Source organism: Neopsephotus bourkii, unplaced genomic scaffold (assembly GCF_033783945.1).
Source record: "Neopsephotus bourkii isolate Nb327-2 ecotype Australia unplaced genomic scaffold, CSIRO-AGI_Nbou_v1 NB_873, whole genome shotgun sequence".
NCBI classification, from domain to species: Eukaryota; Metazoa; Chordata; class Aves; order Psittaciformes; family Psittacidae; genus Neopsephotus; species Neopsephotus bourkii.
Window position 1 is genome coordinate 1,047,801 of NW_026901367.1, and position 27,205 is coordinate 1,075,005.

The window sequence follows — 27,205 nt, forward strand, 5'->3', positions numbered from 1 at the left end:
TCTTTGGTGATTCATGAGGAAGATCTTCTAACTTGACCAATCTTGCTACTTTTGTCCACCATTTCATCTGTTAGGGACAAAGCACTTAAGCCTTAAGTGTCATTTCTGCCCTGCGTGTGGTAGCACAACTGCCCAAGCCTTCACTATGATGTTTCAAATGGCTATTTTAATATCAAGATTCACATCTCTACCAGGACAGTGTATTTCACATTGGACACCTGGAATAAGCTGTACTGACACATTGCATTAGCTGTGTCTACCATACAAATCAGCTGGTGCTTTATCCAGTAGTGTGTTGGTGAGTGTGTCAGTTTGCCTGTTTTGGCTTTAGCTTCACATAAGATAAAATAGATATAACTAAGGTAAGATAAATGTAACATTCAGTTTGGTGTCACTTTCATTTCCATCTTCTCAGTGGGTAGGCACCAGTTCTGTACTAAATTTAAAAGCTTTGTAATTTGGTTAGATATTACAAAACTGTCAATTCATCTGTTGTTTCACAAGGCTGATGGCTATTGAGCAGTCTTCCTCTAGGTATCAGCATGCCGATGGACAGCAGATGAGGTCCATACCCAATGCGCATGTGCCTCCTGTTCCCTTTTTGTAGCTTCCAACCCTGTCTCCAAACAGCCTTAGATCTCTACACAACCCTATCTTGAGTTGTTCTAAGCTAAGGGAAAAGAATCAATGACCTCGTCTCTGCACCCATGCTTTGAGCAGGCCAAGATTTCTCCTATTGCTTTGTTTTTGGAGGGAGAATAAGATGATAGATCTGTTCTCTGCTGAGTCCTTCTTTGGAGGAATGTATTCCAGGCTGTGTACTGCCAGGCCATTTCACTGTTTCTCTGCAGTAGATTGAGAAAGCCTTGGTCTTCCTACTTGTTCTTTAAAACACCCTGGGGATGAAATGCCTCAAAAACTCCAATGGTCTGTATTTAGCAATCTAAATAAAATGGATTTATCTTCAGAGCTTCAGGCACTGATGAGGGATAAGGCATCACCACGTGATTGAAGAAATAGCACAGCGGCATGTAACGTAGGTGGAAGTGGAACTTTTCACTAGTGTGGAGCACTAGGGCAACTGAGGCAGTGATGACATTGGGAGGCAGGTGTGGGCTGGTACCCAAGAGAAAATGATATGGATAGTTTGGCAGGTCATACATATGGACAAAGTTCATATGTGGACGTTGAAGGCAGAAGGTTTGTTGTGGTGGTAGTGAGTGAGAGTGTTAGGGTAGAGCTTTATGGAGGAAGGCTTGGTATAGGAGGGAAAGGACAGGAAGATGGTATAGTTTGGAAAAATCCCACATTTTACCATCTTTGAAATGATCCTTGTGTACAGAAGCACAAATGTGGGGAGGTACATTCCACGTCAGTGCTGAAATTCAGAGGGGGCAGTGAGGAGAAGGCTTGGCGCTGCTGCAAAGGGAATGCACTATCTTCAACTAAAGGTTGATCTTGTCTGCTGGAGCTGGAGATAACTAATGATGAAAGGGAGGTTAATTTATGTTAAAAATATATGTCAAAAGGCCTATCTTCAAAATACCTAAAAAGATGTGTATGTGAGACTTAGGGCATGGGATTCCTCACTGCTATTACCTGACACAGGATGGGAATCTGAGCTCAAGGGTTTTTAATGGGACAGGTTAAATTTTCTTTCTGAGTGAAAGTTAATGTATTTAAATATACAGGAACAAATTCCCTTGTCTCCTGGAGCGTTAGGACATGACTCTCTGCTCTGCTGTAGCACTTTTCTGCTGGTGCTGCACATATGCTTTGTACCAGCGTTAACAAATGCTGTTCCGAAGCAGAGAATTAGACCTCAGTATGTAAAACAGGGAGATGAGGCAGAGTAATTTGAGCAGGAAATCCTGGGACATTAGTGATGCTCCGAGTGCAAATTTTAATATGGATTTAACTGCAGAGCTGCTACTGAGGCCTCCATAATGTTATTTTAAGGTTAATTTGGAAACCTCATTCAGCGTTTTGGCTGCCTAACAGCCACTGTCATTAGCAAGAGTCGCATGGTTGAGTTCCAGTGCTCTGCTCTGAAAATCTCCCTCTCTCCACTTGTTTATGTGCACATAAATAAATGAGCAAATAGAGCAGTCTTTGAAAAGATGACTTTTTGTGTATAATAGCAACCTGTTAATGTTTTAATCCAATTGTCTGTACTCCCACAAGGCAGGCAAAGGAGCTTCAGATCTGAGTTCTGAACCTTTTCTTAATGGCAGATTTCTTTGGTCAGAAGCAAGTCAAGCTCTCCCTTTGTCATCCTGGCTTATTTTTCAGTCTTGCTGTCTTTCCACGAGACAGCAGTGAGAGATTGCTATGAAACTAATTAATGTCTGACAGGCAGATCGAACTGAATATCCAAAGGATTCAGAGTAGAGTTCATTCCCCTTTACAAAACAGAATACCACAAGGCAAGAAACATATAGATGACATTATTATAGTAACAAATAGCTGAGGGAATTTTCTTGCTCATTTTATCCAAATTAGACAATTTAAGACAATTATGGTTAAATTCCCCTCCCAGACTGCAGCTCAGTTACCTTGATGTGTTGGTAGTTGTAAAGAGATACGTATGAAATATTACCTAAGAGGGAAGCTGTGTGCTTTAGCGGACCTCTATTGTCTCTCCGCGTTCAACCACAAGGGAGAAATAAGGGTCATGTGTCATATATGCATAGCCAAAGTATAGAAGATTTATGACTTAGTGAATATGTAGATGTGCTGGTGTTCTTGACCAAGCTGTGGATGCTGTCCTTGAGTGTGTCTGAGGTTTTACAGTTAAAAAAGGGGAATACTTCAAAGTGAGGAAGAGACAAACAATTACACACACGCAGCCTCGGAACACTCGGGCAGTGTTCTCTGCAATCACAAAAATAATGACTGCTCATCCTACTCTCTTGGGGGGGAAATTTCCATATTTTGGCTTTCGAGGCACTTTCAAAGCCATTTACTGCCGTCATTCACACACCGCTGGATTAAGAACCATATGCCTCTTAAAATCAGCAAGAGCGGATTTGCTGATTTAAGGAAAAGGGAGAAATAAATATAAAATAGGCAGATCGAGACCTACTTTTACTTCAAAGGGTTTAAGAATAACACCACTTTGGAAGTCCACTCATTAAGAAATAGTTCCTAATTAATTGGATAGGGCGACAGCAGAAAATACCAAACCCCAGTGTGTTGACCACTGATTTCTACACTTTTTACTCAAGGGTTATCCCTAATTGTTGAGTGCACATTCAACACAAGTTGTTGAGAGGCTTAAGCAGCACTTGTGGATCAGGAAAGGAGCATTTCATGTGCTAATTGTTCTGTCAGAAGTAAGGGATGGTTCTGTGAGTGATCACAGCTTGCTACATTAGATTACAGTGTGATGCTAATTCACTGTACTTTTCAGTGCACTGATTTCAATGGTCAGAAGTAAAACACCTTTCACTGGTGTTACTACTACCAGCATTTGGGTTACCCAGGCTGCTGTCTGGAAATCCATGTCTTACTGGATCTGTGCTGGCTTCTCTATAGTTCAGCTCATGAACGTCCTCGCAATCCAGTGTGTATCACACCCCTTTATACCAACACATTCTCACCATCTCTGCGACCACAAGGAAAACATGGAAGTAGCTGTAAAAGTGACTCCCTGTGTCTGCAACAGCCTGAACAAACAGCTTCAAAAGGGTTATGTGAAGGCCACTGATGGAACTTCAAAACACAGCCATGACCTCCTCAGAGTTAATGGTTGTAGTGGATGCTGGGTTGCAGCCCATAGAGTCAGAGTTCCTGTACAGGGCAAGAGGATGGGGAGAGGTGCACTGGCAAAACTGGCACCTGCCAAAGCCAGTAAAACATTTGGAGTCTTCCACCAAATTTGAAATGATTCCTAATCTTTGTTGCAAAGGGAGATGGAAAGAAAATGTGCTCCCTCTTGATCTTGATTGCTTGTTCTATTTACAACCAACTGGCCCAATGATAACGTCATTCCCAGCAGATAGCATGATATTAAAATAACATCAGCATCAGTGCAGAGAACAGGGATGCTGATACAGGGTTTGTGACTCCATGGCTAAATTGTAGTTTGTAACTTTCCCTAAACTTGTTGCTGATTTTCCTGTGTCAAGTTTTTTGGGCGTTTATTTGCTGCACCAAAACACTATTAAGGACAGATTTGCTTCTGCTTAACTTAGACTTCTCTTGCTTCAACATGGCCTCTAATGCTTTGACCCACTTCTTACTGGATAAGTTTAGGACGCCTAGATACACAGAAACTAAAAGGTGCATTCCTCTTCCCTTTGCCTGGTTATATTGCTGCTGGTGGTAGGAAATGGGGAGCGAGGAACATGGGAATATGATGGGAGTTGTGTCAGTGCCAGCTGTGTCATTCCAACAAGGACCACTTTCAGTCTGCTGCTGGATTTTGGGTGAACATGGGAACTTGTTTAACAGAGTATTTTGTAGGAAGGACCTTGTTTCTATCCCCCTTCAGTTCTAGTGCCTGGGTAACAGCTCTTGGGGAACATTTACAAGAGGTTGCATTGATTTCTCATTTCTCTGAAGGTCCCAGCTGGAGCCTTTCATCCTATTTGGGGCAGTGCAATTCGGGAAAGATTTGGATCAGTTGGATGCAGTTTAGAGGACAGCAAGGAGAATAATCAGAACTTCAGAAAATGTGGCCCATAAAGATTAATAGAAATGGGTTACTGAGCCTGAGGCAATGCTGTCTGGAAGGGAGTGTGATTGTTCTTTTCATGGATGGAGAAGTCTGCTCTCCCTGTCTGTTGTGGACAGCGCAATGGGACTGAAGTGTAGCAAGATTGAGGCTGGATATTAAGAAAGCCTTCCTGGTCAGGGACGTTGTAGCATCGCTGGAGTAGGTTGCTGGAGTCTCTTTTACTGTGTCCTTTGTGTCTCAGGGTCCTTTCCTGCCATAGGATTTTGTGTATCACCATGCAGTTCCTAGAACTGCGTTTGTTCCAGTATACTGCTTTATTTCTGCTAAAGAGGCTATATGAATGAAGGAGAATTTCTCCTCCTTTTCCTGGAGAGATGCCTTCAATAGGTGAAGAACCTGATTACAAAATACCTGGTTTGAGAAGAAGCTTCAAAAGCATCTAGGAAAGAAGGATCCCAGGGATCTGGGAGGCAGGACTTCACTGCTGTTAATATATACCACTCCCCAACATGGGTTGATATGTGTTGTGTCTGTCACATGGAGCTGTGTTTACAGAGCAAACTACAGTTCTTTGGAACAAACTGCTCTTTCCTTTATCAATTTTCTTCCTTTTCATTTTCTTCTCCCTGTGACTAGCAGGAGATCACTGCCCAGTTGTACCCTAAACACTGTTTTACTGTGTCTCAGCCTTTCAGAACTGAATAGAAGAACATGAGTGTGTTGCATTTCAGCATGTTTGGGGCTTGCCCTACACATGTATTTGCTGAGAGAATTTAGCTTAGAAAATGAAACCCTTTGTTAATGAAAGAAGTAGCTACTTTTTGTGCTTTGAAGGGGTTTGTAAATCACTACATTTGCACTTAAGGGAGGGCTGCTTCTCTGTTAATCTGGGTGAATCCTGAACGGGACTGAATGGGGACTCAGGCCCGATCGCATGAGTCATTTCTCATCATTCATTTCTTCGTTTGAGTCCTTAAAAGCTTTCAGACAGAAACCTGATCTAAACCTCCCCTTAACAGACATGTAGGAACTCTGAGGCCATTGATTGAATAAGACGCCCAAACACATACCTTGGAATCCACTTTTTACTCCTGTTTGAAGGAGCAAACAATCACATGCCTGCAATAATGTAAATGTTGCTTTCATTATGACTGTATTCCCACCAGCTAATTACATTTCAGACACAAAGCCTGTCAACTTCCCTGCTCCACGGTGCTAAAGGAACCTGCTGAGTAAAATAGCCACCGCTGGTGTTATTTCAGGAAATATCTAGCTACTGTGGGAGAGAGTTCTTGGGTTTGTATTGAAGTAAAGAAACAAAACAGGAAAACTCTGGTAGATTTATAGTACATCTAAGTGTCTATAGTGATCGATAGGATTGGACAACGTGGCTTAAAATCAGTCGTAGTCTTTGTTTAAGGAACCTTCCTGGTTTTACTTGCATGTTCTTTTTCTCATTTATTGAGAATATTGACTGAAACTGAGACCCTGTCCACTGGAAGTTAGGGTAGAAGCTTTTCCTGTGCAGCCCGGGTGGGCTGGAGCTATTGCAGAGGAGTGCAGTACAAACAGCTTAATTTCCTCCCAGCTGTTTGCTACTACTGATGTCCTGGAGGTTATCACCCTAACCAGCTTCACCAGCTGTCTGAGGAGAAAAACAGCCCTTCTACACTTCACTGCTACTGCAGCCAACTTAGTTCGGAGCTGTTTTAACGAAGCCATCTGATTTTTATGTTCTTTTTCTCCTCTTTTTCTTTTCAGTTGAGCAAATGAGAGCACTCACAGATATGGATTTGCCAGCTGAAACGTGAAGGTGGCATCTCGCAGCAGCAGGGTGGTGAACAGCCAAATCAAGCAGGGGTGAAGGCAGCATCTTTCACTGCATGGCCCTTTCCATAATCCGCTTCTGGGTGGAACATAAAGGCGCTTTCAGAGGTAGGTTTAGAGGCCCAGCTGACAGGTGCTGACTTGTTTAGCTGCTGTGTGTTGATTGCATTTGATTGTGTGCCCATAACCTGAGCAGATTCCAGAAAGGAGTTATATTCTACTTATGGCAAGTTCCTTATGCAATACATCATGCTTTTGGTGTGTAGCTTGGCCTTGGTGCAGCACTCACGGGAAGGAGTGAACTCAAATAAGTGTGAATGAGGTTTTGATGGGAGCTGGTGCATTCCTGCCTCACCTGGCTCATGGCAGAGGGCATATTGCTGTTTTGAGCTGTGATTTGGAGGAGGTGTTCACCCACCACAGCATCACAATATAGCCTCTGTCTCGCTCTACACCAGGGCTGCGGAGCTATAGAGGTTTCTTACTGTGTTGTCTGAAATGAGTGGAATAGCAGCGCTATGAGGAAGGGCTGGGAGATAAGAGTGAATGGGAGGGAGGGGTGATGAATTCTTACTTAATTGCCCTTAGTAAATGAACACCAGATGCTTAGGAGGACACCCTTTCTACTCAAGAAGAAGCTGATGTCCAGCAGCTTCAGCTTTATAAAGGCTCTGTTGGTAGGTTGAGAGTCCAATCACACAGGGGCATGGCTCTTCAGTTATCAGGTATCTCACTTAGCAAAATCAATAGCAAGTGGTGCTTCAGAACCTATATGGATCTGGTTCATAATAGGTAGCAATGTGTCCAGATGTTTGGCTCAGTTGGGGTGAATGGTACTTGGCCAGCAGTCTGGAATGAGTACTGTGTGAATTACTACTTCTTGGTTTTGGTGTGTCACTCATGAACTCTGTAATGCTCATCCCTGTTCTGAGGCCTCAAAGCCTGTGTACAACACGTGTTCCTGCAAAGACCTCAGAGTCACACGGAAGTGGCACATTGGCTTTCTGCAGAGTTTTCTTTTCCATGGGGAATGGTCACCCGGAAAGGTTTCCATTGCAATGACATGAACATACTCATGGGCACGTGTCAGTCTCTGAACCTTTGTGCTTGTAAATACCTGCTGGAAACAGTGTGTGATTTCTAGGACACAATGATTCAGACCCTCTGCTTTGCTGATTAACATGCCACTACCTTCTTCAGTGGAATAACATGCTTTTATGCTAGTAAGAATCTGTGCCAGAGGACTAAGGAAGCAGGAGTGTAAAATTAGGTTTTACTCTAATGTTATTAAATAGCTCTGGCCTTGCAAACAAGCACAGATACTTCCTTTATACAAGAAATGAGCCTGAATGGTTAGGTAGATGTACAAGTATCCTGTTGGTTGAACACTTTTCATGCTATAGTTGTTCTTCTGAGCATACTTGGAGTTTTGAGAGGAAGTGGTGAGGACACGGTGGCTTAAAGAAGCTCCAATACTGCAAAGTAATTTTTTTCCATACATTTTCATGAGTATTTTTTTATTATGCATTGCACAGGTCCTAAATACATAAGATACATCATTACCTGCTGGCTTGGCCCATTGAGTAAATAATACTTGGGTTTTCTTAAGTATGAATATATTATATTCCTCCCTATACAAATGGAGTGCAGTGGCTTCAATGTGGGGAACATAATACAGGTTTTAAACCCCTGCCTAATTATGCACTTAACCAAGCCATGAGGACAGTTCCTTTAGAGCCATTCTGGCCTGTCAAGTAAATAATATGCATTTTACAAAACCAACTAATTATGGATTTACCCACGGGACTGTCAAAGATCTGAAGATGCAGGTACGTAATATGCACTTTACAGCTAACCATGCATGGGGAATTTGATTTAATTAAAAATGTGGTAGGTAAAAAGAGTAAACAATGACTATCATCTCTCAAAAGCCAGGAAATTCAGGTTCAGTTAGCTCCTGTGCATCTTGAAAAGTCAATGTACCAGTGAGAAATATCCAAGAGCAGGATTCACGTGGGTAGAAGGATTTTCTTTGAAGGGGATCTCATTGCATTCCTGGAGCTCTTTGTGACTCAAAGTGTCTCTTCTGGCCATCAGGATGCCAGCCTCAGGGCTTCTCTTGAAGATCCCTGTGCAGGTTCAGGGTTGGAGTGCCCAGACTCTGCCTTTAGTCACATCTGAGCACTGGCCTCAAGCTTAGGGGAGATTTATGTTAGATACAAGGCAGAAGCTCTTCCCTGTGAGGGTGCTGAGGCACTGGCACAGGGTGCCCAGAGAAGCTGTGGCTGCCCCATCCCTGGCAGTGCTCAAGGCCAGGTTGGACACAGGGGCTTGGAGCAAGCTGCTATAGTGGAAGGTGTCCTTGCCTGTGGCAGGGGTTGGAGCTGGGTGATCTCAAGGTCCCTTCAAACCATTCTGTGACTCTATGATCCTATGATTTTTCCCAGGGGTTTTTGTACTACACTGGCTACAGGCCTGACTAGGGAAAACAAAAAGAATGGAAAACTGGGTTTATAAATGTGTTTTATTAATATGTATTTGCCACAGTGCTCCTGGAATTGGTGATTCTGCTTAGGGGATACAAAGAGGACTTGCTGTAAGCTGCCGTTGTGCTTTTTCTGAACAGCAGAATAGAAACACTAAGTCTTGAACACTCCATCACGTGTGTCTTTGAAATACATTGTAGGGAAAAGAAGGCAAAGGTGGCATCGAGACTTCTCAAGAGTTTTGAATGAGGGAAATACTCTGAGCTTAATCCTGCCACGTACCAAGAACACTGTGTGTATCTTGGTGTGTGCCTAACCCTCTGTATACATGACTGCATGAAAATTCATGCCTGAGGAAGACTGATGTTTGTGCAGACTACCTTATAATTTATCAAACCAAGGAAATCCAGATCTTGGGTGAAAGGATAATTAGGAGTGTTAACTAGGGTAAATGAGTAGTGCAAGTGCTTCTCTGTACATACGTATACTTTGATGTACTAAACCAGTGATTTCTTCACTGAAGGCTTTAACAGGTAAATCTGCGAGATTGCAGACAGCACATTTCCTTAAGAAAGAGTCACTTGACAATAAAGCAGTAAACAGCCAGTTAATGGTGACCCATTATTCCACTTCACACATATATATACAAAGCTATTATTTTATTTTTTATTGAGCTTTCCTCTTTTTTCCTAAAGTCTGAAAAACAATGTTGGGACAGCTAAAATAGACCCGTCCCCTCTCAGATTGCTGGGTGATACACAAATACATTGTCTGACACTTTCCCCACCCAGTTTTGTGCACCAAAGTTGTGTTCTGCATATAAATTCCTGCAAGCTATTGAGATCACAAGTATGAAATCTGAAACTCCTGGTTCTATGATGATAAAGGGACGTGTTCTTTAAAAAAGCCCAGTATTGCTGCAAGCAATGAACAGGCTATGTGGAAAGAGACCTAGATTTGAAGTAGAGTTTGAAATGCTGCAGGGATTGCATTACATCCTTCTAACACTTTTTCCTTGGTCAGATAGAAGCTTTTTATTGTTGTTTATGTGTTTACTTTGTGAATATTAGATTGGAAAACTTCTATTAACCCTCTTCTTGGCTCCTTTTCTCCCTCTTCTTTCCCTGTCACTCACCAACTCTGCATTTACCGAGCATCATGGTTCTGTTTCAGAGCTACAGAACTGTGTTGTTTAACCACAAAAACATCTCCAGCGTTTTCTCTTTCCCTAAAAATACCCTATTCTTTTTAAAACACAAAGTGGATTTGTGCTATTTGATTATTTACTAAAACCAGATACTGAAATTTATTATCAGAAAATCAAGTTTCATGCTAGGAGAGATTGGAGCACATTCACAGTAACAACCTGCTTTGTACTTTAACTGTATTATGGTCTCACCATTCTGCTCTGTTTCTCACCAAAAAAACCACCCAACCCAATAGCAGTGACAACTGCACAAAAAACCCCAAACCCACAACTGCTGTTTATTGCCTAGAGAGAACTGGGTTTGCTCCTTCGGAAAGCAGAGGAGTGGAATGAGGTAGTGGCAAGCGGTGAAGGTTTCAGGACCAAATACTGCAAATAAAACTCACCTGGAGCTTTTGAGGAGTGAAAGATCAAGACTGCAGTGAACAATTCCTTGCCAGCAATTGCCTTGACCATTGGGTCACCATTGCAAAAATAATATGATAATCTTTACATTAACTTCAGTAGTTTTCTTTGTGCCAATTGCTTCTATTGTTGCGAAGCTCAGCTAAGCTGGCATGATGGGAGGTGTATTACTGGACTGCTTGAGAGAAGACTTGCTTGAGTTCTCAAGCAAGGTGAATAGGACTTGGAGAATCTGACAAAAAATGTTTTACCCAGGCTGTTCTCTTAATTAAATTAGTCCCATTCCAATAGCCAGCTGAATAGTGATGTCAAGGAGGAGACAGCCACCTTACGAAACCTTTCCTGTAAAACTCCCTGTATTTTTAGATCCTTGGATTCTTTCAGTGCCATCTGTAGCTCACACATCACATTCTCCACCATGCCATTACCTTACAGAAGGCGAGGAAAAATAAGGAATTATTTTATCTAGGTCAGAAAGACAAAACTCCTCTGTGAAGGGAGAAATCAAGCCATTACACAACATTAGGGAACACCAGGTGCTTTAATTTAGATACTCTTTCAATATTACCCATTTTAGCAGCAGCACGTCAGGATCATGCATGAGCCAATGCTGATGTTATTGCTGGCTTAAACAAATTCTTGCCTGAGCTTTAGGCAATTTAAGAAGCCTTTTGAGCACCTTGCTTCTCTGGTACCCGATGGCCAAATCCTGCTCCTGCTGTCTGTTGGGGAGCTCTTCATGAATGGGTACCTTTTGCTGCAGGATTAAGACCCGCAGGTTCGTAGGATGTGTGTGAAGGTTTCCTCTTGTCCGAGCAAGGAAATGGTGTGTTTTTTTTCCTTTAGCATTCTCCCAAAGTACACCAAGAATTCAGAGGGAATTAGAATAACAATATCTGTGGAATTTTCTTGAAGCAGAGGGGAGAGCTGTGCTTGCCCAGGGCTTGACAGCTCTCGACAGTGCTGCAGCAAACGCGATGCAGAGTGTGGGCTGCGTACCGTAGAGTGTGAGTGCCCTCTGCTGCAACGGGCCACGCTGCACACGCTGCAGAACCTCGGTTTGCTTTTCTTCTTCTTAACCTTCCAACAAAGGTGTTTTATCCTGGTGATGCACAGGGAATGTGCTGGTGGCACCGGATCTGATTGAGGACCGGGCTGTGTTCTACGCTCGGTTGGAGGTAGTGGTACCAGCAGTCAGTGGAGTTTACTCAGCTGGCACCTACTGTAAATATCATAATATTCTTATGAATGTTTCCAGTGGTGAGGAATTTCCAAAGCTGTAGTAACAAGCTCTGTGAATAATTCCATATAGATACATGAATAAAGTGAAGTGCTTTGAAGTACTTAAAAGTAAGTTTTAATATATTCCCTTAGTGCTCCGGTCATTTACGGTCAGAGTTCCCAACTCATTTATATATAACAGCTTAAAGGGAAAACCAGTAAATCTTAAGTTTCCCAGGTGGAGCTTCTACAAAATTCAGCAAATCTATTTAAAACAAAGTATTTTAGCTGTTAAATATTCATATTATTTTGTGCTTCTCCGTATAACTTCTACTGACAGCAGCTTTTATGGAATACTAATATTCTCTCACACACATCGCATATCTAAAGCTACTAATTACAAATCACATTTTACACAAGCTTTGAAAAGGAAGCGCCAACACTTTGTAGAATATTCTTTTAAATAGCCTGGTACAATATTAAATAATCATTAGACAAAGATTATTATAAAATCAGGCTGCCAAATTACTGACTTTGTGTTTTCTGCAGCCCTAAGCCTTCATTTTTTCCTCAAGCAAAACTCCCACTGCTTTGAGAAACGCGAGTTTTAGGTCTAAGTGAAACATCCATATGAACTGCACTGTAGCTGGATATGGTATTTCGGTACTATCTAGAAATCAAGTGCAGATTGTATATTGTGAACCTGCAACTGGGAAACTGCCTGTTTCTTTGCCAAGTGGTCTGAGGGCATCAATAGGATCTAAAGTAGCTTCACAGGTATTCCTGTGAATGTCAGTTGGAAACAACTTTAAAGTGAATTCCAGGTTTATGATAAGCAGCGTGTTGAGATCTGCCATAAAAGACAGTTCTCCAGTTGGAGACCCGTGGAAAAATGCAGCCTGTGGTAGGCTGTAATGAATGGAAGCAGCTTACATGGTATCTCACAGTGACCTCTTTTGAAAAAGGCCCTGTAAGAAAGATGGTGAGAAACTTTAGCAGGGCCTGTTGTGACAGGATGAGGGGTGATGGTTTTAAACTAAAAGAGGGGAGATTCAAGCTGGATTTGAGGAAGGAACTCTTTACAATGAGGGTGGTAAAACACTGACACAGGTTGTCCAGAGAGGTGGTGGCTGCACCAACCCTGGAGACATTCAGGGCCAGGCTGGATGTGATTCTCGGCAACCTGATCTAGCTGAAGATGTCCGTGCTCATTGCAGGGGTTGAGCTTTGTAGGTCTCTCCCAACTCAAACTCTTTTATGATTCTATGATTTGCTGAAAATGCCTCCATTCTTTTTTTGTCCCCAGTTCAGCACTATTCCGGATAGAGCCTTGAGCAATTTCAAGCGTCACCATGAAATGAATGCAGTGAAAAATCAATGCCATTACAATTTAGCGCCACACAAGTTAGCTCAAAGTGACTGTGCTGTAGAACTGACTGGAAGGAGCATCCCACAAGTAGCGCAGGTGGCGCAATACATCTGTGCCTCCTGACACCTCGGTTCAAACACGCCTTAGTTTTGTTGGCTCAGATCAGTATTTTTTCCTGCTCCCCACAACGATGTAAATCAGAACTAATTTAGTAGTCCCTGCCCAAGAAATGTGTATTGCAAAGCTCTGCAAATCAGGACTGAAATGCCTTGACAAAGCTGTGTGTGGTAAATTCACGCACAGATATATCTTCCCTGTATCTTCTGCTGCGCCGTGCTATTGTTCTTTTGCTTCCACAGGATTGAAACTCACCTCAAATCTTGAAGATAAATCAAATTCATAACCTTAAGTGGATATGCAATTCCATAGAGAACAAGCCTGACAAAGACAGTGAGGCTAATACAATTGTAAGACAGCCGACTAGCCTAGGGGTTTCCTTTAATGTTCCTTCTACTGCAATCAGACGTTGGCACACATTCAGACCTGGTGCAGCAGGAGCTCTTGAGAGCTACATGAGATCCTGGGCTAATGAGACTGCTTTGAGCACTGCTCGCTAGGTTCATGGGGAATGTCAACGCTTCCTGCCCTAGGAGGTCACAAAGAAAGATGCAAATATGTGGCCAAGTTGAAGGTTGGGCTGAAACTTGAATGAATGACATTGAAGGTCTGTGCTGAGAACTGGCTGGAAGCAGGAAATGCTGTTATCTTGGATGTCAGCATTTCTATGTGCTGCTGGAGAAGTACAAGCAGGGAAGAGAAGTAGTGTCCTAAAACTACAGTGCTTTTTGCTTTCAGTAGCATACCAGGTAACTGCAACTCCTTCATAATGCACATGAATTCTGTCTGTTTGGATAGTAGATCCTTAGACTGGATCTCTTCACCCCATGTCTTACACAGGCAGAATTCTAAGAGCTAAACTTAAAACTGAAATAGGTTCTGGAGTGTTGGGATTTAGCTCTTCATCTGAAACAGAACTCTGGATCCAGGCACGGTTTAGTAAGCTTGGCCTTCTTATAAACACCATTTGTCTTTTCAGTTTCAAAGCATCTCTACAGGGAGTCGTGGGTGATCAGGGCTCCCAAGAGCTACCTTAATACCATGCCATGAATCACCTAGTGAGCTGGCTGTTGTTTAAACACCTTCCCCTTCAGCTCTGCCATCCCTCCTAGCACCTCATTTTCAGCTGTGTAAGGCTGGGGAGTTGCTCTCATGAGAGCTGCTGAGAGTATGATTCTATGAAATATCATAGGTAGTTTTGAAGAGTGCATCTTGTTCAGTATCACATAGTACTATAAACATTTTGTATAGGATCTATCATATAACGTGTCTGACATTGATTTACAAGCTGTTAATATATTGCTGCTCTGGAACTGGACAGAGTAAAGCAAATAAACTAGCTTAAGCTGAGCCTCAAAATGAGAAGTAATTGTTGCCTCTACTCTTACCAACTTGGTTGTCTTTTTGGTGCCTCACTCACAAAACTTAAGGAGGTGGCAGACTACTGTTTGTGTTCTTAATGTCAGAGCTTCCTTTTATGTGTTTCCCTTTAGAAAAAATGGGTTTTAAGCAGTCAGAACATATGGTCTTGTAACTCTACAGAACTGTAGCTTTATTAACTTCATGCAAGTTGTTACAAGAAGGATTGAGAGTTCTGTGTGGATATGGGAATGAACTCTGTGCTTCTGCAGGAGCATCTACACCATTCTGAAGAGGTTAGCATGGCACAGGGCAAGTGTTTGCTCCAGTGCTCTCAAAACATAATGTGAAGCCAGAAATGAAGTACAAATTCTGGTTCATATGCTCTGTACCTTTCCTGCCTTCCACACAAACCCATGAGGTGCAGTTTAAGTCCATCTGCATGACCCCTTCCTGCATTGCTTCCTGACATGTTGCCTTGCAAAGACCAAATTCAGAAAACTCATTTCACGTGCCTGGTTTCTCTCCATCATTAATTCCAGGTTATGTCCATGTGGGATGGCCCAGCCCAATCACTGTGCATGCTACCTTTTCCTAGGTGGAAAGAAAGCAGTCCTCTGTCTTCCTGTCTCTCTTCTAGGGTAGGGAGATTTTGACATGTTCTTCTCCATCTTGAGGTTCCTTCTGAAATTCCCAGTCTGGTTGCTCAGCAGCTTTTGTCCTTTTATGTGGATAGCATGGATATTTTGAATAGCCACCATAGAGAGGATACTTCTGCTGTACAATTAGAAGCAATTTTGGTGACTGTGAAACCCAAGAAGCCGTAAGGCCTTATTGGTTCCAGGAGCCATATAGAATATTTTTAGCTGTTTTAAGCCCCTCCATCTCTATGCTAACAGTGCACGTTTGTGAGGATAATTGTATATCAATTTCAGATGCAGGTTCCTTTATTGAGAGGAAATATCAGAAATTAAACCTTTACAAGTATCCAGAAGCAATTATAAAATGAGTAGATTATAGTGGTAATACTGTAAATGGAAATGCACTGAAATGTCAAAGTACTTGCCATAAAACGTAGCAATAACATGATACTAAACACAATATAGAGAGATTTCAAATATTAATACCTTTATTATTTTCTCTATTAATACTGATAAAGTTCAAACAATCATCACCAAGCTGATCAGGGGAATAATAATATCATTACCATCATCTGCGGGAGGGAGCTATAATGGTGCTGTCATTCTGTCCTACTGGAAGATCACTTATGAACCAAGCTGGATTCTGACATAAATCCCTGGAGGTAAATGACAGGACATTACAAGGCTCAGAGGATAATTGTAAACTGGCATGCTAATGACTCAGACTTGTAAAGATACCAATCCTAACAAAACTGGGAACAAATAGTAAATTAATTTTTCAGCTTGGTTGGCACTGTCTGCTCGGGAGAAAAGTTCATTGTATCTGACGGCTTAGTGAGCTTTGCTTGCTCTATTTATTCCACTCCTATTTCCTTTATGGGGATCTGTACATAATACACCACCCCTCCTGGCTGGTTTATTTAATGGCCTAATCAGCAGGCAGCTGCTGGAGTTTTAGCAGGATTGAGATGCCTTTTCCTGCAGAAATGTCTGCTTTGCAGAGAAGGCTTCTGAGCTGCTCAGACCAGACCTCTGACACATGCAGGTTGGTCCATTACTTGAACGTCTTCTAAATCTGTAGCTACTACTCTATCACCTTGGGTGACAGATGAAAGTCTACACGTATGTCTACATAGTGCTTTGGTGTCAGAACCATGGTAAGTAATATCAGCATCTAACATGGAAATTCCAAGCCCAGCCCTGCCTCTGTTTATGTCTATAGTACCTAATTTTAACCTTCAGTATGTCCATATATTTTCATGTGGCTGAATTCCATTGTCACACTCACCAGCATGAATCTGTCACATCTTACTGATGCTGAGAGGATGTAACTTTGTCATCTGCTGAGCACTCTGCTTTTCATCAGAACGTGTTCCTGTGCCTCTCTTTAAAACAGTGTGTCACAGGAGGCACTGAAGGCGCAGGCTTCATATTAAGCATGCATGCGAGTGCTCTCTTGGATTGGGAACACAGCACTCACCTTCTTGTGGGAACAGAGCCAGGCAGGTAAAAGCAGAAATTAGTCCTTCTGTTTCTTGAGGCCGCACAAAGAAACAATGCGATCTTCTTTGTTATTTATGCAGACTATGTGTGTGCCTATGGGAGACTTTTTTACTGTGTTTATCTCCTTTTTCTTACTATGTTCAAGAAAGATGGTCATTAAAACCTGTGGAGAGCAGAGTACAACTAATCCTGTGCTTTTCCTCTTCAAAATAGATTTTGCATTGATACATTGATTTTTTGGTTTGTATGAGCTACCAACATCTGCCAAATTCAGTCACATCAATGACTGATTTTATTAGAAATAACTATATCAAATAGTTCTTTGCATTAATAATAATCAATAGATATTTACATTAGAGAGACTGAATACATATAAACCATTATATTACTTAAAGATACAGATACTCCTAAAGGACCCTGTTCTGGGTACCAGATTTACCATCAGGGGCATTGCTAGCTGCTAAGGATGGGTTAAGGAGCAGCAGGGCCTCAGGTGGAGCTGTGGGCCACGTTGGTCGTTAAGGGATGGAGTATGTTTCTCCTGCACTGTGGAGGAGTCTGCTGCTCATCATATACTTCACAGGTATGGTTTGAAAGTTATTTTTGTTTTAGTAACAACAACAACAACAACAAGAAAGAATTTGCAGAGGAGCAGCCTGTGCATTTAATTATAATACTGAATATTAATTAATAAAACACATCAAAAATAAGTTGCTGGCTGCTGTATAATTAGCCATCTACACCCATCAGATCAAAGTATGTAAATGAACTACATTCTAATAAGCCCCACTGTTTAGCTCAAGAATGATAATGAATCTAATTTGCCTGCCTTAACTTAGCCAAAGCCACTAACTATGTGATTTTCTTTTCTTTGTACATTTTTCTGAGCTAGTACAAACCCGAGATAATCAATAATGGGGAATAGTCTCCTGAGTGATTCCCACTAATGCTAATGGGAGTTAATTGCTTATATTTAGAGGAGACTGTGCAGTTCTGGCACCCCAGTGAATATAAATTACACAGCGGCGGAGACTGCACAATGGGCTAAATCATCCCCACCCACAGGAGGAGGAAAGCTATCTGGGGAAAAACTGCTTTATTCCTTCTGCAGCATCTTGTCTGGCTGCTCACGGGAGGGTTTTGCTGCCCAAGTGAGAGTGGTCTCATGGGGCATGTCCCAAGGCTCCTCAGTGGACCTGGGAGCTATGAGATGTGTCCTTGGTGCCCATAGCCCCACGTTGGTGTCCCCTGCACACTCTGCTTTGTGTGGCTTTAGCGGTGGCAATGCAAGGCTCAGCGTGCTGGGAGGAGCCAGCTCTAGGATTCCTCCTATGTATTCAGATGGATTTGGCCATCCCAGCTTCATACTCCACTGTGTTTCTCTGAGCTCTCTGCTGAATAACCACAGGAAAGGGAACAGCATCTTGTCTGTGCTCCCACACTTTTCCTGTCCCTGTGTTTCACTTGCATTTTGTCCTCCACTTCCTCACACCTGCTCCAGGGCACAAATAACCCTGCCATAGGCTGCTGCCACCAGAAAGTCCCTGAAATCAGTGGCACAGAGCACAGCAGCTGTGGGGTTTCATTTCTCCTTTGTTGTCTTGCATCTGCTCACTGCAGTTCAGCATTGAAGGGGTTGGAAAGTGCAGCTGGAAGAATAGCATCAGCTCAAGGCATTTGCAGCTCCTGAGGTGGGGTCAGGTAGCCACAGGGTGCTGGAGGACCCGCTTGCTCTTCCTTCTTCATCTGGATAGTATTGCCTGGAGGAAGGCCCTAGCCAGGAGATCTGGCTCCTTGGAGATGTCCCATGGTGAAACCAGTCTCTGATGGGTGATACTCCCCTATTTCCCTCCTTGGTGGCACAGGCATGGTACTAATATGGGGAAACAGGGTTTTTACTGTGATAAGGAGTTTGTCAGCCCCTGTTTCGAAGGGCTGTGCAGGGATGCTGAGTTGTTAGTTCTCCCGTTGACATCACGGGGAACTGAAACTCTGTCACTTCACTTCTTAGTCTCTGAACATTCTATTTCAATTCAATTGGCCTGACATGCCTTTATCCATTTTTAAACAAGAAACAAGACAAAACAAACAAAGGCGATCGCAGTTTAGCTGAGTCTGTGAAAAGTGCTGCATTATCTTAGCGACAAAAAACCCCTGTAGACTTATTGGAAGATGAAATTCTGCGTGTTGTTAGGCTATAATTTAGGCACTTCAGGATTTAAAAAATTATATGGCTGAGTTATTTACAGCAGAAGAGAGGGAGTTGTGCCTACAGATTAGCTTCTTGTCATCATGTTTTTAAATCTGTAATGGGCATAATGGAGTCAGCTGTACAATGGTAATTTGCAAAGCCCCATTGATTTCAATGAAAGTGCAATGAGGATGGTTAAAGGTATTGGGAGGGCTGGTGCTTCCAAATGAAGAGAGATTAAAAAGGGCAATATTAGTAAAAGGAACAAATAGAAATGAATGGGATTAGATAGAAGGCTTGCAGTACTGAAGTCCAGGCACAGGGTAGCTGATCACTAGAGTGAAATCTGCCTGTATTGAAACAGAAGTCAAAATGTTTTGTGCTTCAGTGTAAAGTATCTGACTTCTAAATACATGTTCTCATTTCTCAGCAGCTGCATTTCAAACTGATGTTTGCATCTACCCACTGCTTTTTAGGTCACTCATTGCTCTTATTTTTTATCAGATGAGGAGGAAAGGAGGAGTGCTGGGAACACCAGGAATGTGTGGATGGCGCCTGCTTCAGCTGGGAACAGGAGCAGTGCCAAAGAAGCAAGTGTAGCAGTGACCTGCTTCCAGTTGCTCACAGCTTTGCCAAACCTGAACCACTGGAGCAGAAGTTCTCTGCTCCAGCTGTCTCCTTTAAGCTCAAACTTTTGAACAGCTTTGGCTGAAGTGTTCCAAAGATGAGGCTGGGAAGAAACCCAGGATAACCTTTTCACTGGGTACCTCAGGAAGCCATCCATGCATGCTGGTGGAGAGGCAGTTGGGTTCTACCAAGGAGGTCTAGATTTGTCACCCCAAGAACTATCTGTGGCTAGAAGAAATATCTGAAGCTCAGTGTGAGTTGAGAGTAGATGAAGTTAAAAGTGTTTTCAAGGACCCTATTGATTACGCGGCATAGAGGACTGTAGTTCATGCAGTGAATCAGTGTCCTGCTTTCTGGTTCAAGCTCAAGGCCTGAAGCTTCCCAGCTCAGCTGTTCCGGAAGGCTTCAAAGAGGCTGCTTTTTGAGCTCCCAGTGATGTGTTTAACAGTAAAGTGTCGCTGACATGACCCTTGTTCCTCATCCAGTGAGCACTAAGAGCTTGTCCTGGCCTTTCTCTGCCTTCTTAATATGTGCACTAGCTTCTGCTGTGAGCAGTTCTGTTGGTCCTAGGCACTTCCTTTTGCTCAACATGAGCTGAACCAAGAGACTCAACAGCCCTTTGTCTTGTTTCTTTCTTATCAAGCACTATCACATTAAACCGCTTCACAAAGTCCTCTCTATTGCTTACCAAATCTTTTCCCAGAGGAATGTCCTGTTACTGTGAAGGGAGGACTGATGTTTTGCGGTGACATCTTTGCGGCAGTATTCCGAGACCGTTCCAACCAGGAATGGTGTTTCCTTTTGCTTTTGTTGAGTATGTCCCCAGATATTACCAATGACAGCTTTCAGGAATCAGTTGTTAAGCATCATCAAGGCTTAAATCAGTGAAAAAACCTACTGACAGCAGGTTCAGCATCATCAGAAGTGAGAGCATCAGCAATGAAGACCTGGAGTTGTCAGTTCTGTGCCATTTTGCTGTCATTGTTGGTATTCAGCATTTAATTTTTATGCATCCAGCATCTTTACTACTACTATTACTAATGGTTCTCTGAGGTTCAGTGATGTTCTCATGCTCACATGAGAATGGTAAGTAGATGAAGACAGTTTCTGGTGTATGGAAAGTACTTTATGCTAATTCAGTATCATGCTGGAGAAGAATTCTTACACATTTGCAGGTCTATTTTATTATTCTCCTTTAAATCCTGTCTTAAAGCTCTGTTGTGACAGGGGGTTAGGCATAAATTTAACAGCAACTAGGCAGCTGGTGTGCAGAGACCTCTGCCCAGCAAGCTGACCACTACCATCACAGTGGGTTTTTTAGCTCTTTCCTGTTTGTATGTAATCACATACTGTGCATTGCCCTACATTGCACTTAACAAGCACTCTTCAAAGTGCTTTGTGTTCTTGTGACACCTAGCATAATATTACTAGCAAGAGTCAGAAACTTGTGTATATGTGTAGGTATGCACATATACATGTATGTACATGTGTGTGGGGATGTGTTTGGAAAGGCTTCTCAAGATGGTTAGTAAGACATGCCACAGGAGACCCCATTTAAAAACTTCCTTTCACCACTTCAGTTTTTCTTTGTAAGGACATTTCATCCTTTCATGATAATAATGAGAAAAACTTCTTATTTACAGTATAAGCAGAGCTCTCTTCCATGCACTAAGGAGTCAAAAACTTGCTTTCTTGCTGTAAATCATGACTTTTCTAGACCTGTGTTGTGATGTTAAGCCAAGTGAACTGTCCTGAAGTGCTAGAAACAATTTCTTTCACATCAGCTTGTCATCATTTGTTACTGTTCTCATCATCAGGGGTCCGGGAAGTTTTATGTCTGGCACTGAACATGAAAAGATAGCAATCCTGCCAAGGAACAAAAAGAAGCATCAAGATTCATTTCAAGGTGTTCCGTGTCTCTGCATTTGCAGGACTCAAAGCATCGAAGCAGCTAAATAGTTATGTCAGTGCTACTTCAATTGAACCAGTTTTACATGACTGAGCTATAGGCTCTTTGTATAGAAGGTCTGAATCACCAAACATCTCATTTTAGGCAGCAATGTTAACAATAAAGATACTACTTCATTATCTTTGTAGATAGTCAAGTGTATCTAGATTGTCTTTAAATTCCAACTTCACTTTTGTAAAGCGTGTTATGATTAAGGCACGCAACAGTGCATCCATTGAAATAATTGTATCCTCTGCTTTTAGGAAGCAGGGGGATATTTGGGGAAATATATTTGTATGTAAATTGCATCTTTTGAGTTAGGAGACATGTTTATTTTAAAAGAGATTCTGAATGTCCCATAAGACTGCAGGGTTTTGTGGCCATCTTTTGTATTGGATGCAGCAAACTCCACACCTCTGTGCACAGAGACAACTGCCTTGTTTGCCAAGACAATTCATTGTAAAATGAATTTGAAAGCTATTACATACCTCTGCATATATGTAACGGGATAGAAAGGGGATAAGAAAAGTACATTCAGTCAGTCTTTCTTTCTCTGTCTTTATATATGTAAACATAGTGGGGCCTCTGGGATGACGCTTCTCTTTTATTGTGGTAAATCTATTGACTTAAATGGGGATAACTTGTGTAGAGAACTGACATTCAGATCAGTGATAGAGCATTAAGGAGCTCATTTCTGTGTGGTTGAGCCTGGACATAAGTGCAGTTTTTCAATCCAAAGTGTATTTTATTGTGAACTATGTTCTTATACTTGAAAGTAATGTGAGCTCTTTATCTGACATTGACAGTCCGAGTGTGGGATTTCAGTGGAAGAAATCTCAATTGCATCAGTTAGACTGACACAAGCATCAAATCCATGATCTATTCCCACATTTACTCACATCTTTCCTTTTTGGTTGGGTTTATCCAGGAAAAACATGCCGGATCCTTAGAGGTGAGCCGTACATTGCAGCAAATGGACTTATTTCCAGGGTATAGAAACTGGTTCTTGGTTTTGTATTTAAACTCATTCTGTATAGCTCCAGCTACAGGCTAAGACAGAATGTTTCCTAGCCAAAAGGTAAAGAAGAAAGAGAGGCATACCTGTGGCACTTCATTTTTCTCAAAATCACACCTTTTGGACCTGATACAAAGCCTCACAGCTGATTTCAGGCTCTTCATTGCTGTCAGACAGATTTGGGTAGGGACTTCTGGCGCGTTCAAAGTCTCAGCAGCATCAGAGAGTTATACCAGTGAGGCCAATAGTGCAAATCATACTGCAGATGTCACAGAATCATAGAATGGTTTGGGTTGGAAAGGACCTTAAGATCATCCAGTTCCAATCCAATGCCACAGGCAGGGATGCCTCACACAAGACCATGTCGCCCAAGGCTCTTTCTAGCCTGGCCTTGAACACTGTCAGGGGTGGAACATTCACAACTTCCTTAGGCACCCAGTTCCAATGCCTCAGCACCCTCACAGGGAAGAACTTCTTTCTTATATCCAATCTAAACTTCCCGTTTCAGTTTGAACCCATCACCCCTCGTCCTATCACTACTGTCCCTAATGAAGAGTCCCTCTCCAGCATCCTTATAGCCCCCTTCAGATACTGGAAGGCTGCTATGAGGTCTCCATGCAGCTTCTCTTCTCCGGGCTGAACAGCCCCAACTTTCTCAGCCTCTCTTCATACAGGAGGTGCTGCAGCCCCTGAGCATCCTCGTGGCCTCCTCTGGACTTGTTCCAACAGCTCCCATTGTTGAAGGGAAAAATTAAACAGCACAGTTAAAATCCTGAACCCTTCCCTGCACTGGGGCTCCCATCATCACCCCAGCAAGCCACAACGAGCTCTGCTCATAGAGCCCCAAGGAGAAGCACAGTGCTTTACAGACAGGCCTGCAATCAGCTCAGTGTCTGATACCCATTCAGTCCTTCAGAGCATGTGGCAAATGATCTGGGAAAGTGTTTCTTTAGTGAATCAAATCTTAAGAGAGCTTTAAGCAACCTGCAAGATAAATGCAGGAAGTGCCACAGCACAGAAACATGGGAAGCTGACAGAAACCTACAGGGAGCTGGTTAAAATCGACTTCACTTGAGTGGCCAGAGCCTAAGAGTACAAAGAGGTCAATATATCCATAATTATTATTACAATTTCTGTTTAAAATATGCCAAGTTCTGTAGGAGAAAAAAAGAGTTTCTTTAAAAAAACCTTTTAAATTACAGCTTCAAAGCATTAACTTGTCTAGTCGCTTCCTAATTTCCCCAAGGATCTAAGAAATAGGCATTAGGATTCCTGGAGCAAGACAGAGACTTAAAATTCTGGATTTTTAATATACAAGCATTTCATATATGTTATACTGAAATGGAGCAGCTAATTTAGTGTGACTTGTACTAACTAGGTACTGGAGCCCATACAGAAGTACTGGTAGCTATAGGGAGAGTATGCTCTATTTTCACCTTCAGACTACCCTTCAGCATTTGGGAGAAACAAACATATTCCCATTTTGTAAGTCTTTTTGGAAGGACGTTTTGCTTGTGGAGAAGAATAACTTCTATTTCCACATGTGGAAAGTTGTACAGGCTGTGAAGAATGCTCATCTTATTTTTTCCACATACTTGCTTTCTACAGCAGACAAATGAAGGATACTTCATGATGATGACAATGAGGAAAACATTCCCAGTCCATTATGCAGCACTTCAGGTAATTAATTTTAGCATAGCAAGTAAATAATTCTCCCAACAGCCTCATGAACTTTTGAGATAAGTATTATCTTTCCAAGGGTAACTTACTGGCAGCATCAGTATTAAAAGAGTGGGATGCTGAGTTCTAATTTTCTTCCTTATTTAAGCAGGACAAGTTGGGATATGTGTGTGATAACTCTTCATAATGTCTGTCATGTCTGTCTGAGAGATGAGACATGAGCCAAATGACACGTGACGTGCTAATCACATTGTGCTTGAACCCTAGTTCAAATTGACAAGGGGTAGTAAAACGAGCACTAGTGCAGTACCTTCACATTAGAGAACATTCAGTCGCACACAAGGATTGTGTAAGGAAAGGAAATGGTGTTTATTGGAAGGACTGTTGCATGTTGAAGGGTTAAACTAAAGACATCTCACAAAAGTAGCCTCTCTGACTTCACTGTTGTTATTCCTCATTGTTAATGGCATGAGCCACATCAGATATTGAGTGCCATGACAAAAGATGGGTCTATCACTTGAACAGAAGCAAGTGCTGTAAGGGATGGGTGCAATGAATTTGCCAAAATGATCAGGTCCGTATGGGTTTATAATCTACCAGTGGGTCACCAGCTCCTTCCACACCTAGGATATGTGAACAAGACAGCAAAATCACGAGTTTAGTCTGAAGGAAGTAAGGGAAGAATGCAGTGCCATAAAGAACTGAACACCTGTGTCACTCCTCATAATGACAGACAAAGTGATCACAGAACTCAAAAGAATGTCTGGTTTGGTGTAGTTTATCCTAACTTGACTTCAGGTGCCACGTGTAAGCAAAGTTTCAGCAGTAATATTGTATTGTATTTTAAAAGGGCTGCTATTAATGAAGCTGAAAAGACTTCTGAGCCAGTAATCCAGGCAGAGGAATTAAAACAGAAAGGGCAATTATGAAAACATACAAACTTTCAGTAGGATCCCTCAAAAGCCACCAATGCCTAGTGGAGAAGAGCTTTTCCAACGTACAAAGCAGTATTGTTTAGACAAGGGAAAGCAGATGAAAAGCAATGGAAAAGGGGAATCAGCTAGTGTCAACTGTAGGAATTACAGAAAATGGATAAGGGAAATGAGAAGATGATGATGAGCTTGGAACAATCAGGGATGAGATTGTTAAGAAAAGAGGAAATTTAACAGGAGCACTGATTCATCACAGCCTCTAAGTGAAAAAAACCCATATATATATAGGATATATAGGATATATAGAATATATAGAATAAAAAGGCTGACATTTCCCATAAATATTACTGTTCTTTGGCATCTCCTGTTTAGGCAGGAGAACATCCATGTGGTCAGACCAAGCGGTATTAATGAAATACTTCCCATTGCAGCCATAATTCCAGAGTATATTCATCCGTAGTTTCTCAGTGTGGAATGGCACAATATAACGTGTAACTCTGGGTTTGCTATGGATGATCACGTGGATGTGAGCTCTGAGGAGCCAAAAGGGCTAATGAGATTCTTGAATGAATGGGAAAGGAAATTTCAAGGGAATGAGAGAGGTTCTGCTACCTCTGGTTTTGGTGGCAGTGACTGCTGCTGGAGTGCTCCTTGCATGCAGTTCTCCTCTCCATAATTCAAGAGGATGCTGACAACTGGAGTGTGTGCAGAAAAGAATGACAAGAATGATTAAAGTATTAGAAATAACGCCTCGGCAAGGGGAGAGACGGGGACTCAAGGAGCTTGTCCTTGTACATACACTCTTTCTGGCTCCTCAGAGCACCCTCCTTCTCATCTCGTACTCGGCAGTGGAATTACAGTAGGTGATAATAACACTGTTCCACCACAGCATTGCCTTGGTTTGGCATTGAGAAGGGGAACACTTTCTGTTTCTCTGCTATAAAGGTCAATGCAATCCTCGCCTTTAGAGCTTCCCTCCGTATTGTGAGCAAATGTCAAAATGAACCCAGTTAAGATCAAACCTCTCCTGTATTTTCTCTTGAGGCAGTTAATTTTTGGAGTTGATGTACTGAACTACCTAGGAAACAGTGGTTGCTGTCCTTGTGATGAGTTATCTGGGTGGCTACAGGCACAGCACCTCGACATCACGCCGCATTGGACTTAGATTAATTCGCACCATGTTAGGGTTGGTTCCCAGTGTAAAGACATTGTTAATTGGGCATTTAATTTGAAGTGGTTTGTTTGAAAGGACATTGTTCCCAAGGCCAGTGTTTTCTGTGAATGCTCAATGACTTTTAGCAAAATAAGAAAAAGAAGAAATAATTGTAGCTATGTTATTATGGGTAATTTAAATGTTGGCCTTAATGGAGTACAATGTAATAGAACTTCTCAAGGTAAAATGTGTCCTGATTAAAAGGCATTATGAACTCTCCAGCTGCTTTTTTAAAGAGCACTGAGTAAACCCCCAATACAGTGTGGTGCTTTGGTGATCTTGCACCATTTATATGAAAAGCTTCAGTTAAATGCTTGTCCTAATGGGAAGCTCAAAGTTTTACCTTTACAGATGGTGCAAAAACAAAGGATAGGCTTTTTCAGCATCCTTGTTTTGGGGTGGTTTGGGCTAGCCTCTGATTCTCTAGTTTGTTCCTATCTATTCCTATAGAATCAGATATGAAATGAAAAAGGAAGAAGGTAAGGCTGTACAAGTTACTCATATGAAAGGTTAAAGGCTAATACTAGAGTGAAATTCATACAGTTGTGGAGAAAATATTTGCTTTAAGATGCTAACTGGAAGTTCATATCGATTATTATCCTTTGAAAATATGGGAACATTTCAAGAATACAGCTATAATAGTTATCACTAGTCTGAAGTACCTTTTGATGCAGTTTATCTTTCCGTGACAGGGGATTTGAGATCATTTCATTACCTCCAATTTCAAGAAGTATCCTTGGGGCCCATATGTTTCCAAAATGTGCCATACAGAAATGTATATAG

At 42.0% G+C, this 27,205-nt stretch overlaps 1 long non-coding RNA gene across 1 annotated transcript in view; it reads left to right on the forward strand.

Moving 5' to 3' along the window:
• Positions 1–27,205, forward strand: part of LOC133214195 (uncharacterized) — a 194,442-nt gene that overhangs the window by 125,264 nt on the left and 41,973 nt on the right. Inside the window, exons 4-5 of the long non-coding RNA XR_009726032.1 lie at positions 6,443–6,616; positions 24,206–24,277. This is a non-coding gene — a long non-coding RNA (uncharacterized LOC133214195). The remainder of the gene's footprint in view (positions 1–6,442; positions 6,617–24,205; positions 24,278–27,205) is intronic.